At 45.1% G+C, this 10,000-nt stretch overlaps 1 protein-coding gene across 2 annotated transcripts in view; it reads left to right on the top strand.

The window, feature by feature from the left end:
- The window catches only part of LOC121715367 (tight junction protein ZO-2-like), an 87,517-nt gene that overhangs the window by 13,001 nt on the left and 64,516 nt on the right, over nucleotides 1-10,000 (top strand). Inside the window, exon 2 of one of the 2 annotated variants that reach the window (XM_042101015.1) lies at nucleotides 8,294-8,423. The exons of the other annotated variant lie outside the window; for it this stretch is intronic. The gene's annotated coding sequence lies outside the window, so the exon portion shown is untranslated. The remainder of the gene's footprint in view (nucleotides 1-8,293; nucleotides 8,424-10,000) is intronic. 2 annotated transcript variants of the gene reach the window in all.

Here is a 10,000-nt window from a genome sequence, read left to right as displayed (position 1 = left end):
GTGTGTGTGTGTGTGTGTGTCTGTGTATCTGTGTGTCTGCGTGTGTGTGTGTGTCTGTGTCTCTGTGTGTGTGTGTGTGTGTGTGTGTGTGTGTGTGTGTGTGTGTAACCCTGGCATCATTGGATTATGGCGATGGCTATGACTGTTACATAAGAGCTGTTGTGTTTTCTAACACAGGGCTTAAGACATGGGCATTCATGATCAGCAGCCAAGGAACGTGCTGGAGTTTTGGGTGATCTCTGCATTTGGCTGTAATGTTTCATCCAGCCTGTGGAGCCCTGGGCTTACATGCTCAGTAGGGGTATATCAGTACACAGAAATCATGGTTCAGTTTGCACTTTGGTTCTGAAGTCAAGGTTCAGTTAATTTTCAGTATAGTAAGCCTGTAGGTACCGCTAACCTAATATTTACTGACAATATTGCTCATGCGTAACGAAAATAGTATTTTGAAAAGATGTCAAATGTTTTTTGACATTAAAGCAACACCAAAGAACTTTCCCTCTGTCGCACGCACGCTATTTGTTTATCCAGCACCGGCTTTGCAAATAACAATGTCCACAGACAAGGTAGAGTATGTTGCATGATTTATGAAAGTATGATGTGTTGCGACATCAAACGCAAGTCAAATTTGTAGTTTCTTGTCTCATTCCATCGAACTACAGATCTGCTACCCGATCTGGCAAACTTACATAGTGCGGTTATAGCCGATAGAGGGCTGCGAAGCGAATGCAGAAATGCCGTTCACCCTGTTACAAGTTGATGAACCACTGAAACGATTTTGGAAACATTATTTTAAGGTACAAAAAACTCTTTGGTGTTGCTTTAATTGACTAAACTGACATATGGGCCGCCACTTAATATGGCCCGCAAGCAAAACAGCCTACTGTTGATTACTGTTAAAGACTACATTCGGTACATTCGGTACATTTCTGTATTGACTAAACGGTTCGGTGCAAATACGTGTACATCTACTCCCCTAATGCTCAGTTTCTACTGAGAAGCTTTACAGATGATGATGATAATGAATGATGGTGGTGGTGGTGGTGGTGTTTAGGGTGGTGGTGGTGGTGGTGTTTAGGGTGGTGGTGGTAGTGGTGTTTAGGGTGGTGGTGGTGTTTAGGGTGGTGGTGGTGGTGGTGTTTAGGGTGGTGGTGGTGGTGGTGTTTAGGGTGGTGGTGGTGGTCTTTGCTTTCATATACACACTCGACAATCCAGGTTCCCCTAAGCTGCTCACCTTTCCCCTGATTTTCTCATTTTGTCGTGACCTCCCATGAAATTGTATTTCTGTCAGTTGCTGTGTGGCAGCAGGCTGAGATGTACCATGACACATGACCTCTGTATAAAATTACAGTGCTTAAACACTGGCTTGGGCATTGGAGGCACTGCAGCTGATTAAAGACACCACCACCAACCCTGAACATACAGTACATCTATAATGTGTGTGTGTGTGTGTGTGTCTATCCACCAGCCTTCTCTTCATTAGTACGCAGTGTCACCTTGTGAGGACATTCACCCCACGTATATCTCCAGCGTGTACATCTGGCGGTGGGTTGTGTAACCGTTGTTGGGAGGCACAGACGCCGCGAGCTTTGCATCTTGCTGCGTTCCAGACAGAAATTTTGTCAGTGCACTTTATCATTCATTTTTTCATAGCCATGCCATGAGGCATTTGGTTGGATGTGTTTAAAAGATAAAGAGAGGATTACAACGCAAAGGCAATCACCCCCCAGAGAACTATTGGATCACCTCTCCCCTCTCTCTGTCTTTTTACCTCCCAACATCCCTCTCTCTCACTGCCTCTCTCTGTCTCTCTCTCTCACTGCCTCTCTCTCTCTCTCTCTCTCTCTCTCTCTCTCTGTCTCGTTCTCTCTCCCTGTCTCTCCTACGTCATTATATTGTGTCCTGCTTTTTTACTGCCCATCCTCCTGTCTTCTTGGTGTCCTCTCTCTTCCCTCTGTCCTCTCCGTGCTTTGTCACACCCACGTGGCGTCTCTGCTGTAATTTAAACTCGATGGCTGTCGCAGGCGGCCTGGCGACACGTAGTGCGCCGTCTCACAATAATTAAAACATCATTAAGGCTCGATAGGTGAGACTCCTGCATTGGCTGTAATGGACAGCAGAAATTGCATTAATATCAACAATGACATCAATTACGGTGATTATGTTTGACTCGTCCACGCTATCCCCAGCCTCCTCTCCCTCTTCTATCCCTCTCTCTTTCTCCATCACTCTACTCTCCTCCTCTCTCTCTCTCTCTCTCTCTCTCTCTCTCTCTCTCTCTCTCCATCTCCCTCTCTCTCTCACTCTCTCTCTCTCTCTCTTCTCTCTATCACTCTCTTCATCTCCCTCCCTCTCTCCATCTCCCTCTCTCTTTCTCTCTCTCTCTCTCTCTCTCTCCCTGCGCTGCATTCTGATCATGCAGAAGTGTTAATTAGCCCCGACCAGATGGAGCAGGAGGTGGGAAGTGAGCGAAAGGCACCGACTCCGCCTGCCTTCGCACAGACGATGGCCTCACTTCCTGAACGTACCCCAGCAGGGGCAGGGATGGGCCGCGCAGCTGGATGTTGCGTCATGCTACTGTACCGCGCATGGCCCTGAAACAGAGACAATAGGGTGCCAAAGGATGCCATGTTAACGCATGGTGGCCATTAAATTCACAAACACCCATTTGAGGGGGCTGGCTTCTAGAATAACTGCTGCCAGTCCTGGTCTATTAAAAGCATGTGAGGTAATTATGTTGTGATGGATGTCTCCAAGGAGTGCACTGTTTGTTGAGGGGTCGCGTCTTCTTTTCAGGCGTGTGAAAGGTTCCGTAAAACAAAGGGTTGTGCTCTATTCTTACATTCTTGTCCTCTAAAAACAGAGGGCAGGGTGTACTTTATCGTACAAGACTGTTCTCTAAAAATAGAACACTACATTACTGAGGTAAAATGGCATAGTGGGAGTCAAGCTGGAGCTGGCCTCTGTATTCATTATTTTGGCTTGCACAAATACACCCTCCAGTTTTTTTCTCTCTCTCTCTTCTCACGCGCGCACACACACACACACACACACACACACACACACACACACACACACACACATTGCTGAATTGCAGTGTGTTGCCCAGTGATGTTTGGCTTTCTCAGCAGGTTGCCTGCCTCTCTATATCCATAATCAAGGACAAATATTTGACCTCGGCAGGCAGAGGGTGCCGTGCCCCATTTCCGCAGCACAGGAGGGCCTGGCTCTGGCTCTGGCTCTGGCCAGCTCTGATCTTTTCCTCCTCCTCTTCCTCCTATCCTCCCCCACGTGGCCTCTCTCACTCCCCCCTTTTTACTGGCTTTGGCAAACTTTTAATGTCACAGCCATCGTAAAAAAAACCTCCTAAATGAGGCTCTCGTATTGTTACATCGCCAAGTCTTTTTTACCCTTCTTTTCAGCGATGGCGTGTAGTACACATCTTATCTATTGATGGTGCGATGCTGATGGGACGGAAATAGAAGAGAAAAAGACGTGAGCTTGTGAATGCTACCTGCCCTCCTGGTGAACAGGAAGCCATTTGTCTTTGTGAGACAGGGGGCTTATGTTGGCTGACAGCTTTGGCATGCCATCTCTCACTGATGTGGAGGTGCTTCCTTTGCATTCAAAGACACGGCATCCTTGGGGTCTCGAGGAAGGGACTCAAGTTTGCGACGATGACATTCCAGCCTCATTTCTAGGCGTGTATCAAACCCTGCGACTAGGTGTTAAAGACCTAGGTTTTTGTTGTAGGAGGGGAAAATAAAGAGATACTGTTTATGTATCAGTGACACATGAAAGTGATATTTTGGTCCAAATTTAAACTACAGTAGCTGTCACAAAATAAATAAATAAATAAAAACCTGCAAATAGCTTAGATGGTACGTTATAATATATAGATGAGTATTGCAGATATGATATATTATTAAATCAAGTGATTCGTTGCTTGCCTAGTCTACAGTAGTCGTGGGGCAGTAGCATATGGCTGGAGACAATTGCTCCAGATAACTCTCGCTAACCTTTCCTCTGTTGTGTGAATGGCAGCTCAACCTGCAGCTGAACCCCGCAGAGCCTTTATTTAGCTCCTGTACGCTTTGAACCCAGTGGTGGTAGCAGGTACATTATGCCAACCACTAGGGGGATCTAGAGCTATACCAGTGAGGAGAGGAGGGGAGTGGGGGGACGGCCTCCAGCCTCTTAAGCTCTGCCGAAGGGTGTGTGTGTGTGTGTGTGTGTGTGTGTGTGTGTGTGTCAGGCTTGTGCAAAATTCCAGAATTTAATTGAAACTGGTTCTTAAATTCCAATTCAATTCTTTAATTTCACTTGCATTTCAATTGAGGTAGCAAACAGGAAGCAGAATTGCAATTCAAATTGTGCACAACCCTGGTGTGTGTGTGTGTGTGTGTGTGTGTGTGTGTGTGTGTGTGTGTGTGTATGTGTGTGTGTGTATATGTGTGTGTGTGTATATGTGTGTGTGTGTGTGTGGTGTGTGTGTGTGTGTGTGTGTGCGTGCGTGCGTGCACATCTTGTTTTCACCTGCAGGAAACTAAAGAGCACCCATTAAAGCTGGAGCTGATGAAGAGAAGCCTTGGCTTCCTCAGTCAGTGGCAGGTCCTGTAATAAAAACCCCACTGTGCTCAGAACACAGTGGCTACTCTCTGATACACAAGTGGAATTTCAGGGGTTCAAGAATTCTGTTTACGCACCATAAAACATCCTCTCATGCCTGGGCATTGAGACTAGGTTCGTATATGTATGGTCAGCTCCTCCTGCCAGTAGTGCAACACTACCATGTCACAGAAGGTCTTGAACTCTCTGTGTGGGCCTTGAGAGGATGAAAGCCCTTGAAGACTGGCCCACAATGCTATGTATGAACAGTGTGTGTGCGTGTGTGTGTGTGTGTGTGTGTCTGGTGTGTGTTTCTTTACTTGGGTGAAGCACGAGTGTGTGTTGTGAATTTACGAGCCCCCTCTCAACAGACAACAGAGCTTCTATTTTCTGCCGCCTCTGGTCATCTGCAGCGATGGTGGAAGTGTCACGTCAGGATCTGTTCCCCCTCAGCCAACCCCCTCCCCTCCCCTGCTATCTCTAACACTGTCAGTTTGAGATGGATGCCAGGCCGTGACATTGCCCCGCTCAAAATCCCTTGCTTACACGCAGGTTCACACACAGACAGACAGAGGCGCATAAATAAATACAGGCATATATATATACACTCTAGTCTGTCTCTCTCTCTCACACACACACACACTCACACACATCTGCTGCACACACACACACACACACATACATATAAGTGTTCACACACATTCAACACATGCATACACACACCTGTACTGTCTCACATACACATGCACTCATCATATACTCCTATGTATGTATAGTATATGGTAAATATATTTGCACACACACTCAAATATTCACAGATACACATACATACACACACACAGGGGTTAAAGTGGGGGGAAACGGGGAGGAACACAGTTCCGCCACCTCAGATAAATTAATAATAAATATATTCTTTCATACCAACGAGATAGCGTGATGATATTGTTAAATTAAATGGTGAGTACATTTTTTGTGTTCAGAGGTGACCAAGAAGCTAGCAATTCTTGTCCAAAAAGTGTTCCAACGGTGAGTCATTTTTCCCTGTTGCACCGACACTGAATTTTAGGGTTCCCCCACCTGCCAAATCCCACTTTAACCACTGTACACACACACACACACACACACACACACACACACCATCACCACCACTGTACTGTCATTTGGATCTTTGTCCTCTAGCAATCATAAGAGTCCCCCCTGAATATTTAGCTGCACATCTAAGTACAGTATATTATGCAATACTGTACATACAGTTTGACACACAACACACACACACACACACACACACACACACACACACACACACACATGCATGGTCAGGGAGATGAGATGAAAATGCTTGGCCACATCCCCATGAGCTTTGCACTGTAATTACAAAGGGATATCAGAAATCCTTTTGGAGACTGTGTGGTGTGTTTATTATTTACGCATGTGTATCTCATTTCTAATGCCCCCCCCCCCCCCCCCCCTGTCCTGCAACATTTTCTATTTGTAAACATTATGATTGTGTGTGTTTGTGTTTGTGTGCTTGTGCTACATATGGATTTGCATATTGCCTTGTTTGCACTGTGTGTATTTGTGTCTGTGTGTGTGCCCATGTGTGTATAGTTTGTGATTGTTTGCTCGTGAAAGTCTGTTTGATCTAAGATCTCCTATGTATTTGACTCGGCCTCCTCTGAAGATGCTTCCCTGAAATAGCTTAATCTCAGCCTTCACCATGAGAGAGATGGGGCGAGAAAGAGCCAAAGAGAGAAGCTGGCTCCGATAGCTCCGATAAAAGATAGCTCCGGTAATACAGAGTCGAGCGATACATAGACACTTGAGTCAGAGATGGAGATGATGAAACTGAAGGTGGTGGTGAGAGACCAGAGGTGGTGGGTGGGGGTGGGCTTGTATCTTCTGGTTATGACGGGTGGGGTGACATCTCTCTCATTCTGATCTCTCTCTCTCTCTCTCTCTCTCTCTTTGTCTCTCTCTTTCTGTCGCTCTGGGGCTCTCACAGCTGAGCTGTTATCAGAGGCCGATCGCCTAACTGGAGCTCAACCCCTAGATCTGACCAGGACCCCCCCCCCCCCCCCCCCCCCCGTACCCCAGCTCTCCCCCTGCCACTTCTCATTAGGGCTCTGCCTGTGCCCCTTGTGTTTATGCGCTGCACGCGGTAACTGCCACCTCAGATATATTCCCTGCAGGGCGAGTCTCTCTCTTTCTCTCTCTCTCTCTCTCTCTTTCTCTCTCTCTCTCTCTCTCTCTCTCTCTCTCTCTCTCAACCCCTTCCCCCACCCTCTGTCTCTCTCACAAACCTCTGTCTCTCTCTAACAGACCAGCATGTAATAACTTGTTTATCAAATCTTGACTAGCAAGTTGAGTAAGTCCAGTATCTAGTGTAGTGTGTTATATATTTTGCTCAATTGCTTTATTGTATAGTTGTGTGCCAGTGGTAATGTGACATGAGTGTATATGGTAGCACACAAATGATAAGATGTTATAAATCTAAATATTTGAAATCCATAACTTTTGTTCTGGCATATGTATATACAGTTTGTCATTATTATGTCTATGGACAGTAAAGTGTGTCTGATATTTCAGAGTGTAGCACAATTTGTACATCTTTCCAGCAGACATTAAACTGTGTTCACATAACAGTTCTTTATGTATATATATATATATATATATATATATATATATATATATATATATATATATATATATAATATGCATGTAGGGCTTGAGTACACATAAATTAACATTATAAATATGTTTGGGATGGGGTGGGAGTGGGCGATGTTGAGTTGTTTGGACAGACCTTGGCTGACAGCAGTGGTCAGCTGTGCTGCTTTAGTGACTGCATGACTGGGCAGGCCTCCCAAGGGAGCCACTCTTTAGGGTCACCATCGATTAGCGAGACTCTGGCTTGACTAACGAGCCGGCGGACGCTTGGGGAACGCAGTCAGTCGGCGCTGAGTGACCGCTCCCTCTGCCGCCATTCATCACGAGTCCCCCATAGCGGCCCCTTCTGTCTGCAGCCCCTGGGCCAGGAGGAGGAGGAGGAGACGAGGGGATGAAGGTCCTGGAGAGACTTTGAAGAGTTTTCTTCATCTTTTTTTTTTTTTTTTTTGAGGAGCAGGAGAGTGGGCTCAGCTGCTTTTGATATCCAACATGATGTTTTTCTCTTTATATCTTTTCAGCACTGAGTAGAGTCTGTCATCAGACACAGACACTGATCACTTTTGTTGCGAGACAGGTTCTTGTTTTTTCTGAGTCAGGGACACAGGGACTATTTTGGGATTCTTGAAACGTTTGGTCCGTTCGCTAGTGTGATGAGTTTCAGCAAACAGCTCCCAACAAAGCAAAGCGAAAAAATACTTCAAAAGCTTCACCCACACACCACACGTCTGTTTAGCTATAGTCATTCGACTTCGAATTTCGTGAAAAATGAGCTGCAACTTTTCAGCGGACACCTGTCCAACCCACTCCAGAGTTATCCAAATATTACTAATGCTCAGGGCAGAAATCGATCACACAATTCATCACTTTTCACCTCTACCCACCTCACCAAAGAAATAACACTGATGTCTACAGCCATGTTAGAAACATTAAAATTGACATTTCTGCCCGACACTGAGCGCTGTGAGAATGTCCACAAGGCTGGGTTAGGCTGTGAGCTAACACAGATGTTTTGTTATAGGGACCAGTACGCCTCAGATTTGTTGAGTGGCAGCTGCTCCTTGGACAGCTTTTATTGGAACAGCGAGCGCCCGTCCCTCTACCTGTCCAACACACGCCGGTCACTGCCCTCTTTTGCACATCTTTGGCAGGTATTTTCTGTTTGATTTTCTTTTGTTATTATCACTCTTTGGTTATGGCTATTGATGTGTTGAACTATATTCTATAATTTCCTGGCTTCTTTGTTGATGTTTTGATTTCTGTGTTGGGTTGAAGTATTATAATTTTATAAATATCATTTACACACACACACACACACACACACACACACACACACACACATACATACATACACACACACATATATAGTATATATATAGTATTTCAGCATTTCAAGCACCACATATTACAGTATATCCACTGAATATCAGAATATCAAGTGCTCTCAGATCTCACCTTTTGCTGTTTTACAAGTTGCTTTCTTTGAAGCTACTAAATGTTTTGCCTACCATCAGCATGCATCATAGACATTTAGCCATAATAGAAGGTTAACTACCTTTAAAAATATGTATTTAAGTTGTGAGATACGGTTGAACAGTAACAAAACACTAGTAAAGTTGAAGCATATTGCATGTTGGTATCAGACAAAGGGCAAACCCAAACACAAGGTCAGTGCATGTTTTTCGCTGACTCCTCATTTTCCCTGTTTGTTACTGCCCCACATTGAAATAACCATAGGGACCAAGTTCATAATGCAGTTTTAGAATAACACCAGTAATCAAAACTATTTTGTGTTATGTTGTGATTCCATTCCATCTGTGTATTTATGCAACAGTATCAAGCCTGTCAAATAGCCTATTTCAAATAATAAGGCCTCCATCCTTCAAGTATACTGTACAGTACATACTCGCTGTTGTCGTTCTTGTGTGATGAATTGCTTGAATATAACTGTGTGCAGATCCTTAGACTAGTAGGTGATGAGTCCAAGGTTGTATTTGTATCATAAGCTCCTGCTCTGTCTGAGGGTTCTTCTCTGAATCCCACCAAAGCTCATTAATCCTCCCACAGATTGAGGAACATGGCCAGAATTCACAGTGCATCTCTGTATTGTCTCAGGTCCCAATAAAAGTGATCTCTCTATCTCTCTCTCTCTCTCTGAATAGGCTCACTTGTTCTGTGAGTTATGCAAGACGGCACTTGTTTATTGAACTGTAGTGTCATGGTAATTGAAAAAAAGTATAGCTATTTAATACTATGGACAACATAACCAAGCTTATAAAAACATTTTTCATGATTAATGAGTTCATAAATGTCAATATTATGATCTCATATTTACATCATAGAAGTTCCTGCTGTCGGCTGTTGTAAATAAGGTGACCTCAGCCATTCTGTGTGAGCGTGCAGGTGACAGCACTGCAGCACAAGACCACGTGCTCACGCCCACACCCACGCCCAGTGCGATGGTCCCCCCCTACAGTGCTGGCTGGCGTGTGTGTGTATGCGTGCGTGCGTCCATCTTTAAGTCTGCTGCTGATGTGCTCTTCCTCGCCGCGCCTGGCATGGCATTTCCCAGTCCGAGGATTCATCGCCTCTGATTTATGCACGAGCCCAGAGGGAGCCTCGCTGAGGAGGAGACTGTAGGGATGACCTTCATCCATCGATCTCCCTCCTCCTCCTCCTCCTCCTCTTTTAATGTGCAGCTTCCTCGTTTTTTGTCCCTTTTTTCTCC

This window comes from Alosa sapidissima, chromosome 8 (assembly GCF_018492685.1).
Source record: "Alosa sapidissima isolate fAloSap1 chromosome 8, fAloSap1.pri, whole genome shotgun sequence".
In the NCBI taxonomy this organism is placed as follows: domain Eukaryota; kingdom Metazoa; phylum Chordata; class Actinopteri; order Clupeiformes; family Clupeidae; genus Alosa; species Alosa sapidissima.
The sequence above is the reverse complement of the archived record's forward strand: the minus strand, read 5'-3'. Positions and strand labels throughout refer to the sequence as shown.